The sequence below is a fragment of the Camellia sinensis genome, chromosome 2 (assembly GCF_055761805.1).
Source record: "Camellia sinensis isolate YWXY chromosome 2, ASM5576180v1, whole genome shotgun sequence".
Classification (NCBI taxonomy): Eukaryota; Viridiplantae; Streptophyta; class Magnoliopsida; order Ericales; family Theaceae; genus Camellia; species Camellia sinensis.
The window spans coordinates 37,202,969-37,214,055 of record NC_138962.1 but is presented as its reverse complement, the minus strand read 5'-3'; positions in this window follow the sequence as shown (position 1 = coordinate 37,214,055).

The window sequence follows — 11,087 nt, the reverse complement described above, 5'->3', positions numbered from 1 at the left end:
TACGCTAAGGGGGACAAGAAGTCCATCAAAACATAAGAAAAGGAAGAGAAAAAATAATCACAACTACAAATAATAGGCAATTTCCAATCTCTAGAAATAAAAAAACAAAGGCATTCTTTTAAAGATATTGATATTGAAACCCAAAAAGAAGACAAGTAAAAAATCTTCCCTCATAGGTCTGCAACTTATTCAAACTTATCATTAAAAATCTTGTATTTCTTTCCGTTCAAATAACCGAAAGCACAACACAAATCACACTATTCCATAGGATTAGAGGCTTCTTAGTGGAACGAAAACCTCTATAGTCAACAACAAGTGTTTAGGTACATGAAGCCAGAAATACCCAATACACATAAATATATTACATTTTTTACCAAAATACTAAATTAAAGCTATCTAGAGTGATCCAAACAGTTTTTCTATTTTTCCTAATGAAGAAAAGCATTGACAAAACTATATTAATGCTAAAAACAATGGAATTTTTGCAGGAGAAGATCGAAGAAACTAGGGACATAATGCATCAATAGTTCAACTATTATAGGATGCACTTAGAAATGTTTTACATGATTAATTTGATCATAAGAAATCTATACTCATATTACCCAAAACTAATTTAATCCAATACAATAGACCATCCAAAAGCTCATGTTTCAAATAAACATTCAATCAAACATTTCATGAGAATGAAAGGGTTAATTTATAAAGCTTGAAATCATGAAAAAACACAAAACAAAAGAAAGTGAAATAAACCAAATAGGCACACATCTACAGAATATAACAAGCAAATTGTCATAACAAACAAACAGATAAACAAATAAAATAAAACAAACAGAAAATGTAAATCCAATTTAATCCCATGCAAAGTGAAAAGAAGATATTAAATCATCAAACTACTTAGAAAACAAACAAGGTTTCTGCAATTTCACTTCAAAGCAAAAATTGCAAAGCAGCTTGAACATGGATAAACAAACCTATGTATCTATAATCTCTTATTCATAATAAAACATATATAGGTGTGTGTATGTATGGAATTTTCAATACAGATTTGAGTTTGATGAGAGGAGAAGAGAAAACAAAAGAGGGGCACAAATACCTGATCGAAATTTTTGGGCAATGAATTATCAATCGAGTTCAGTGATGCAGATGATGATCCCCGGTTGGAGCGATTTGCTAAATGATGCTGCGAATCAGAGATTGCTACCAGAGTTAGATCTGCAATTTCACTTCGAAGCAAATTTGTAAAGCAGCTTGAACATAAATAAACAAATTCGTGGAAATCAATAAAGATCTAAGTTTGATGAGAAGGTAAGAGAAAATGAAAGAGGAGCACAAATACCTGATCGAAAATTCCAGGCAATAAATCTTCACTCGAGTTCATTGATTGAAGATTACCAATTGAAGCAAATGATGATCCTTAATTGGAAGGGTTTGTTGAATGATGCTGCAAATCAGAGTTTGCTACCGCAGTTAGATCTTCAAAACTTGTCGGTGGTGGTTTTTTGAAGCTATTCATGAATGGTCTCTTGCGAGAAGCCATGAACAATGAAATTCTCTCTCCTCGATAAATTTCCTCTCAGTTTTCTCGATCTTTTCTCACAGACATAAAAAAGAATTTATGTTCTAGAGGGTTCTCCTATTTCTTAATTTATTTCTCACTCCCTTTCTTTTCCCATATATTTTTTATTATAACCAAACAAAAATGGGATTACATTTCTCTTTTCCTTTCCATCTCCTTTCCCAAATCCCCTAACCAAACACAGTATTAGTGTTTTGTTGATATTTTTCTGGGGCCCACTAGATTTTTATTTTTTATGTTGTTTTATTTTTTTTTTTCTTCTTTCTTTTGTTCCATGACTATTTTGGCATCCGTTTAGCAAGGGCAAGATCTATGTTCCTGATTAAGGCCGAAATGTACATCATTGAGGCCGTTAATTAGAATCTCTTAACTTCACTTGCTGGTCAAACTGTATATTTTATGTGTGTTGAGTGTCAATCAGGTTGTACATCGTCGGAGCATAAAATGAGCAAAAAGACAGAATTTGGGTAGCGTTGACTTTCCCGCACGTGCGTTGACTTTCCCGCACGTGCGTTGACTTTTTTTGGGAAAGTCAAATTGACGTTTTAAACCTGTTTGGACGAGATTGGAAGTATAAAAGGGCAAGTAAAATGCTGGATTAGGGTTCTGAAATTGTTTTGACCTAAAGAGGGAGGCTAGGGTTTGCAAAAAGAGGAAGAAACAAGAAGCTTCAAAGATGTCTCCCATGGTTGTTCCTTCTCCTTCTACCTCATTCCACTCCTCCATGAGTGGCTAGTCTTCTTTTCTAGGGTTTTGATGAAACTCTAGCCATGTAATTATGTAGTTTTCTTTTTTGATTTTATATTATGTAAAGGTTTGAACCATTGTATGGTGTTTTAGAAATTCTTTATATATAATTTTTATTATCTTTTCAAATATTTGACTTTCTGTGATTGTTGAATATTATCTATACATGAGTTTTCTATTCCTTCACATTCAAGGTATGGGACGAACCATGCTACGAGGAACGAGTCGTATCACTACCCTAGTTTAGAATTACTTGAGATGATTCGTGCTCGTACATTGAATGTGATGATCTTCTTGTTAAATGCTTTGAGCTTGTAGTTGTGAAGCATTAATTCGTTCAAACCATAGCATAATTAATTTCAATTGGAAACCCTAATTATGTGGTTAGTGGTGAATTCTCTACCCTAGGATTTTTTCCCAATTCAGTAAACCTAAATTCAATTATTCTTGATAATTTAATTCATTAGTTTAATTTATTCGTTATTAAATTAGGTTATAAACAACCAATCTTTTTATCAAAATTAATTTAGGAATTTGACAATTAAATTAGTTTAATTTCACAATAGTCCCTGTGAATCGATATCTGGACTTGCCATTATTCTGATAGAATTTGGTGTAGTTTAGTATTTAATTTTGGTGTGTTCAACGACCCATCAAATTTTGGCACCATTGCCGGGGACTTCTGGCGAAATTAGTTAATTTAAAGTTACATTCTTATTTTAATTTTTAGTTTAGGATTTTATGCTTTTGGTGTTGCTAAGTGTGCAGAGCGTTTGAAATTGGAGCTATCACTGAAGTGCAAGCGGAGCGCAGCCGAGCTTTAAAAATAAAAAAAAAACCCGCAGCGCTAAAGTGAGTAAACAGAAGCAAACACTCACAAGCAAAGCACCAAAGTGCTAAAACGGAAGTCAAAGCTCAAACAGAGATTGGAGATAACGTCTACACGTCAAGCATCCGCAAGACGAGTAAAGCGTTTTCGTTAAACCGCTGTGAGTATTTTTTCCTTTGGTATTTTGTTTTCATACTTAGTGCACAGAGTCGGAACTTGCTGTGTGTGTTTGGGTAGTGTATGGGTAGTGTATGCACGGGCGTCGTTCTTGTCGCCCTGAATTGTGGAGTTTGGACCTTGAACTAGAAAGGACCCTTAGGAGACTTAGGACCTCTGCTTGTATTCCTAGGCTTGAATATTCATACATTGAGCCATTAGAGATGGCAGATCCTAATGTCCCGAATGTGCCTAACCGGACACTTAAGGATTATTTTACACCCACTGTATATACATCACCATCATGCATCCAATTGCCCAACACCACTGCTGCTTATTATGAGATTAAGTCCAGCACCATACAAATGCTCCCATCATTCCATGGACTAACTCATGATGACCCTTATAAGCATTTGAATGAATTTTTGAAAATTTGCTCGACAGTGAGGATCCAAAATTTCACAAATGAGGCCTTAATGTTGCGATTGTTTCCATTCTCGTTAAAGGATAAAGCCAAACACTGGCTAAATTCTTTACCTGCTAATTCAATCACAACTTGGGACCAATTACAGCAACGGTTCTTGGAGAAGTACTTTCCCATAGGTAAAACCAACCAGCTTAGGCGAGCCATCACAAACTTTGCTCAAATGGATGGCGAGCAATTCCATGAGATGTGGGAAAGACTTAGAGACCTTCTCCAACAGTGTCCTCACTACCAAGTGCCTAATTGGCAACTTGTTCAAACATTTTATTATGGCTTAACTGAGCCACACCGCCAAATGGTGGATTCGTCCTGTGGTAGGACATTTATGTCTAAAAATGATGCCGAGGCATGACAATTGTTTGAGAACCTAAGTGATAATTCCCTTCACCATGCCTCCGCAGCCCGGCAAGTCCGGCAACCCATAGTTGGAGCCCCGAAAAGAGGGGGCATTTATGAGGTCGGGCAAAACCTAGAGTTAGCCCAACAAGTAGAGGCATTGCCCTGCAAAATGGACCAATTATTAGCTACGGGACATGCTCCTACCCAACATGATCAGCCTCAATTTCACGAGGCATGTGTTATTTGTGCGAGCCCTGCTCATGACTTGAGTGAGTGCCCTTCGGCATCACAATTTTCGGAGTTAGTCCAAGAGCATGTGAATGCGGCTCAAGGATTCTCCAACCCGGGTAATGACCCATACTACAACACATATAATCCGGGATGGAGAAATCACCCTAATTTCTCATGGAGGCCCCCTTCACAAGGCACTTCTTACAATCCTCCACCACCAAGGCAGAATTTCAATAATTTTGCCAACCAATCATCTTACCGACCACCGCAACTGTATAGACCCCCACAACCATACCGTCAACCACAACCCCCGCCTGTTCCTCAGGGCAACTCTGCCTTTGAGACTCAGGTATTGGAAGTTCTTTCAGAACTAAAGGGGTTAGCACCGATAGTTCACTCCCACACTCACTCTATTGCCAAGATAGAGACCCAATTGGGTCAAATGGCTAACAACATGAATCGGAGAGAAGAGGGAAAATTACCAAGTCAAACTGTGGCCAACCCTAAGGGACAATACGGGGCAGAGAGTTTGGGTGGGAATGGTAAGCAACATGAGCAAGTGCAGGCGGTGGTTGCTTTAAGAAGTGGTAGGGAGTTAGAGCCTCAATCAGTTGCGTTTGATGCAACTAGAGTTAGGAAGGGTGACCACGGTGGTTCACCAAGTGAGAGCAAGGGTGAGGGGGAAACACTTAAGAGGGATGAGTTAGTCCCTAGCACTCCATATGTGCCTAAGGCACCCTTTCCCCAGTGCCTTGATACACCGTCCCCTTTTAATAAGAAGGCGGCATCTATGGAGGCAATGATGGAGGTCTTTAAACAGGTAAAAATCAACCTCTCCCTGTTGGAGGTGATTAAGCAAGTACCATCATATGCCAAATTTCTGAAGGACCTTTGTACGCAAAAGCGTAAATCTAGGACACATGTGTCCCAAAAGGTCCTACTCACGGAGCAAGTAAGCTCCATCTTGTTGAATGACACACCTCCTAAGCTTAAGGACCCAGGTGCCCCAACCATTGCATGCATTATAGGGGACCACTTCATTGATAGGGCCTTATTGGATTTAGGGGCTAGTGTTAATTTGTTGCCGTACTCTGTGTACGAGGAATTTGGGCTTGGCGAGTTGAAGCCCACTACTGTTACTTTTCAGTTGGCTGACCGGTCCCTCAAAGTGCCACGTGGCATGATTGAGGATGTGCTAGTTAAGGTTGATAGGTTCTACTTCCCTGTTGACTTTTTGGTATTAGATATGGAACCGGTAGCCAATTCGAGGAAACAAATCCCGGTGATTTTGGGTCGACCTTTCTTGGCTACGGCCAATGCATGCATTAATTGTCGGACCGGGGTTATGGAAGTTTCATTTGGTAACATGCAAGTGAAACTTAATGTTTTCCAAACATCACAACAACCTCATGAGAGAGAGGAGTGCTTATTAGTGGATGTTGTGGATGAGATTGTTGAGGAGGCTTTGCCCTCCATTCTTGTAGAGGACTCTTTGGAGGCTTGTCTAGCTCATTTTGGGTTTGAAAATTTTGATATAGATGGGTCAGTTGAGGAGGTGAATGTCTTACTCAATTCTTCTTCTACACCGGATTTTCCTCCATGGAAAGCCCGGTTTGAGTCACTTCCTCCTCTGTCGAGAGAGCCTACCACACCATCTTTGGTCACACCACCTACACTTGAGTTGAAGCCACTTCCAGCCACACTCAAGTATGCATTTTTAGGGCCCCAAGATACTTTACCGGTCATCATTGCATCTGACTTGACTACAGCGTAGGAGAGTCAGTTAATGAGTGTTCTCGTGGCACATCAGAGTGCTATAGGGTGGTCAGTGGTTGATTTGAAAGGGATAGATCCCTCCATGTGCATGCATTATATACACCTAGAGGAGGACACCAAACCTTCTCGTGAAATGCAACGGAGACTGAATCCTAACATGAAAGAGGTGGTGAAGAAGAAGGTTTTGAAATTGTTAGATGCGGGTATCATATACCCCATCTCAGATAGCAAGTGGGTGAGTCCCACAGAAGTAGTGCCCAAGAAATCGGGCATCACTGTTATTGAGAATGAAGGAGGAGAGTTAGTCCCCACACGAACCACTACTGGGTAGCGAGTGTGCATTGATTATAGGAGACTAAATTCCTCGACTAGGAAGGACCATTTTCCCTTACCTTTCATTGACCAAATCCTAGAGCGGTTAGCGGGGCAGGGTTTCTATTGTTTTCTTGATGGCTATTCGGGGTATAATCAAGTCCCGGTGTACCCCGCTGACCAGGAAAAGACCACATTCACATGCCCTTTTGGCACTTTTGCTTACAGGCGCATGCCCTTTGGGCTGTGTAGTGCACCGGCGACTTTTCAACGGTGTATGATGGCCATTTTTTCTGACATGGTGGAGAAATTCTTAGAGGTTTTTATGGATGACTTTTCGGTGTTTGGACCGTCTTTTGAGGAATGCCTTAGGAACTTGACTAGAGTGTTAGAACGATGTACTGAGGCAAACCTAATCTTGACTTGGGAAAAGAGCCATTTTATGGTTCGTGAGGGTATAGTGTTGGGACACATTGTGTCCCCTTGAGGTATAGAAGTTGACAAGGCTAAGGTTGACCTCATTGCAGGCCTTCCTCCACCCAATTCCGTGCGTCAAATTAGGTCTTTCCTAGGGCATGCTGGTTTTTACCATAGGTTCATCAAAGACTTTAGTAAGATATCACGTCCTTTGTGTAGTTTACTAGTTAAGGACGCACCTTTTGTCTTTGATGAAGCATGCTTAAAGGCATTCGAAACACTAAGAATGGCCTTGGCCACCGCCCCAATCATGAAATCACCAGATTGGTCTCTTCCCTTTGAAATCATGTGTGATGCCTCCGATTATGCTGTCGGGGCTGTGTTGGGCCAAAGGGTCAATAAGGCATCATTTGCTATATATTATGCTAGTCGCACTCTCTCGGATGCTCAATTGAACTACACTACTACCGAGAAAGAGTTGCTAGCTGTGGTCTTTGCCTTAGACAAATTCCGGTCTTATCTCCTAGGTTCCAAGGTCATAGTCTTCACTGATCATGCCGCTTTGCGGTATTTACTATCTAAGAAAGAGACCAAACCTAGGTTGATTAGATGGATTTTGTTGCTTCAGGAATTTGATTTAGAGATCCGTGATAAGAAAGGATCTGAGAATGTGGTGGCGGATCATCTCTCCCGAATCCTCGTTGAGTATAACAGCGACCCTCTTATTTTGCATGATTCGTTTCCGGACGAACAGCTTTATGAGCTATCACAAGCGAGCCCCCTGTGGTTTGCACATATTGTGAATTACTTGGCCATTGGGCAAACTCCGTAGAATTGGTCTAAGCAAGACAAAGACCGATTCTTTTCACAGGTCAGGTATTACTTTTGGGAGGATCCGGAGTTGTTTAAATATTGCTCCGACCAAGTGATTCGACGGTGTGTGCCGGAGAGTGAGGTGCATAGCATTCTTACATTTTGTCATTCTTCTGCATGTGGCGGTCATTTTAGTGGGCATAAAACAGCCGCCAAGATTTTACAAAGCGGGTTTTATTGGCCCACAATTTTTAAAGATGCCCATCAATTTTGTAGAACTTGTTTGCGCTATCAGCAAATGGGTTCGATGTCTCGGCGTGACATGATGCCAACGTCCCCTATTCTTGTGGTAGAAATATTTGATGTTTGGGGGATTGATTTTATGGGCCCTTTCCCGTCGTCGTTCTTGTTTGAGTACATTCTCTTGGCAGTAGATTATGTGTCTAAGTGGGTGGAGGCAATAGCTACTCGAACAAACGATCATAGAGTGGTAATCAAATTTTTGCATGAAAATATCTTTAGTCGTTTTGGGTTTCCTAAAGCCATAATAAATGATCAGGGTACACATTTTTGTAACCGGTTCTTTGAGTCGGTAGTTAAGAAATACTCTATCACCCATAAAGTTGGCACTCCATACCACCCTCAAACTAGTGGCCAAGTAGAAGTCTCAAATAGGGAGGTAAAGCACATAATTGAGAAAACGGTGAGACCGGATAGGAAAGATTGGTCACAACGGTTAATTGATGCATTATGGGCTTACCGCACTGCTTATAAGACACCCATTGGGATGTCACCATATAGGGCGGTGTTTGGCAAAGCTTGTCATCTCCCGGTTGAACTTGAGCATCGAGCATTGTGGGCCATAAAGAAGTTTAACTTCGATATGGCCGCGGCTGGGCTCAACCGGAAATTGCAACTCAATGAGCTGGAGGAAATCCGGAATGATGCATATGAGAGTTCGAGAGTTTTTAAAGCTCGGACTAAGGAATTCCATGACAAGCACATTAATAGAAAATCCTTTGAACCCGACCAAAAAGTGTGGCTTTTTAATTCAAAATTGAGACTCTTTCCAGGTAAGCTAAGATTAAGATGGGATGGCCCCTTTGAGGTTGTTGAGACATTTAGTCATGGCGCCGTTGAGGTGCGAGATCCAAAAACTGGCCACACTTTCAAAGTGAATAGCCAAAGATTGAAACCATATATAGAGGGGATTGGGAATGGGGATATGATTGAGTCAATTGCTTTGATGGACCCATTTTACTATGATTGATAAATTGATTTCTTGTTCTCTTTTCTTTCCCTTCTATGCTATTTTTTTTTTCTTTGTTCTCGTTATGCTTTACTTGTGTCTAGGAGACTTTAAATCCTCTAAAGGTGTAATTCCTTTGGTGTTTGCCATGCCCGAACGGCATCTGACGGTCTGGTGTAGCCACCTAACCGTGTTTGTAGTGAGTTCCTAGGAGACCAACTGAGACGGTGGAAACTAGAGTTCGAATGGCAAAGCCTAGAACACAAAAGTTTGGGATTTCCGAGACTAAAGTCTGGTTTAAATACCCAGGGGTGTGGAGATTGCTTCAAAACTACCTCGGCTTGAACTCTGTATGGCAGCCCCATAGATTGAGGTAGCTTTATGCGCCTCGATTCTGGATACCAAATCAACCTAGTCTGTCACCCTGTTGGAGAATAGGGAAAGTTACAAATACAGTTAGGGAGAAAAGTAGTACCCGAAATTTTCGCGTGAAGATTATACCTTTAATGGGCATTCTGTATGTTCTTTTGCGCTATATTTATTCCGGATGTCAATTAAAGGTAGAAATGTTTATTCTCAGTGTTTAAAAGCATGCTTTCATGTTTATTTTCTGTGTTTATACTTGATCAATTTTAAATAAATAATATATAAAAAAAAAGAAAAAAAAATGGTTATACTTGTTCAAAAAAAAAAAAAAGAAATCGCCGCACGTGCGGCCTGGGCCCCGCACGTGCGGGAAAATTTGGCAAAACCAGCCTTGCACTCTGCTAAATAAGCAGGTGCGAAGGGGCGTGCGTTGACCAGCCGCACGTGCGGCTTGATTCCCGCACGTGCGGGACGAAGAAATTTAAAAAAAAAAAAAAAAAAAAGAGAAGCGCGGGGGATGGAATCGCCGCGCGTGCGGCCTTGACTCCCGCACGTGCGGGGCGGAGAAATTTCAAAAACAAAAAAATAAAAAAAAATTAATTAATTTTGTTTTGTTTTCTTATTATTTTTATTTATTTTTATTTTCATTTACTAATTATTTTTTAATTTTCGTACCCAAAAAAAAAAAAAAAACCTTATCTAACACAACTCACTCTCTCCCAATCACTCTCACTCTCAGATTTCTCTCTATCTCTATCTCTTTCTCTCTCTCTCTCTCTCTCTCTCTCTCTTAACCCCACAAACCCACCTTCTTCTTCTTCTTTTTCTTCTTCTTCTTCTTATTCCCTTTTCTTTTTCTCTCTTCTTCCTCACTACCATCGTCTCACCGCTGGCATCACTTCCCTCTCCGTCCGACGAAACTCCGGCGACCACCATTTTTTCTGGCGAACCTCCATTCTTTTTCTCTCTTTCTCCACTTTTTCAAGGTAAATTTTTCTTTTTCTTCTTTTCTTTCTTTTGCATAGATTTGTGAAGGTAGGAATCAATTTGTAGAGTTTTTGATTTATTTATTTATTTATTTTTATCTTGATCTAGTGTTCATCTAAAAAAAAAAAATTGTTTAGCCATGACTGATCTACTTCTTTTTAATATTTTAGTGGTCATTATGATTTTATTTTCTTTTCTTTTTTGTTTTTTTTTATGCTTATTATTTTCTTTATTTTATTTGTGCTCTTTTAATTGTAGAATGCATGTTTGTTAGTTTCTTTCAAAAAAAAAAAAAAAAGAAGGGTGTTATACTTGTTCAATTTTACAAATATATATATATATAAATAAAAACAAAATCTGTCTTTTCCTTTAAAAAAATAAATAAATAAATAAATAAAACAATTTCCCGCATGTGCGGCACTGTGCACGCACATGCGGCACCATCTCACCAAAACATGGTTGGGCACTGCGCCAAATAAGCAAGTGCGGGGGAGTGATCCTTGACCAAGCCGCACGTGAACCTCAGAAAGTATGGTGCTAACACTAATCCTAATTTAGTTTTTTTTTTATTTATTATATTTGTTTAGTTTAAATTGCTTCGTAGTGATTCTGGGTTAATTTAATTAGTTAGTGAAATTTGGTTTTATTTTTATTTTTCTTATACTTGTGTAGTTAATGATTTTATTTTTATCTTATTCTATGATGTCATTGTTCATATAATTACTAAGTAGTTTAGTTTTTATTTTATTTTTTTTTCTGAAGTTTTATTTAATTTTCTTCTCTTCCATTAAAAAAATAATAATAA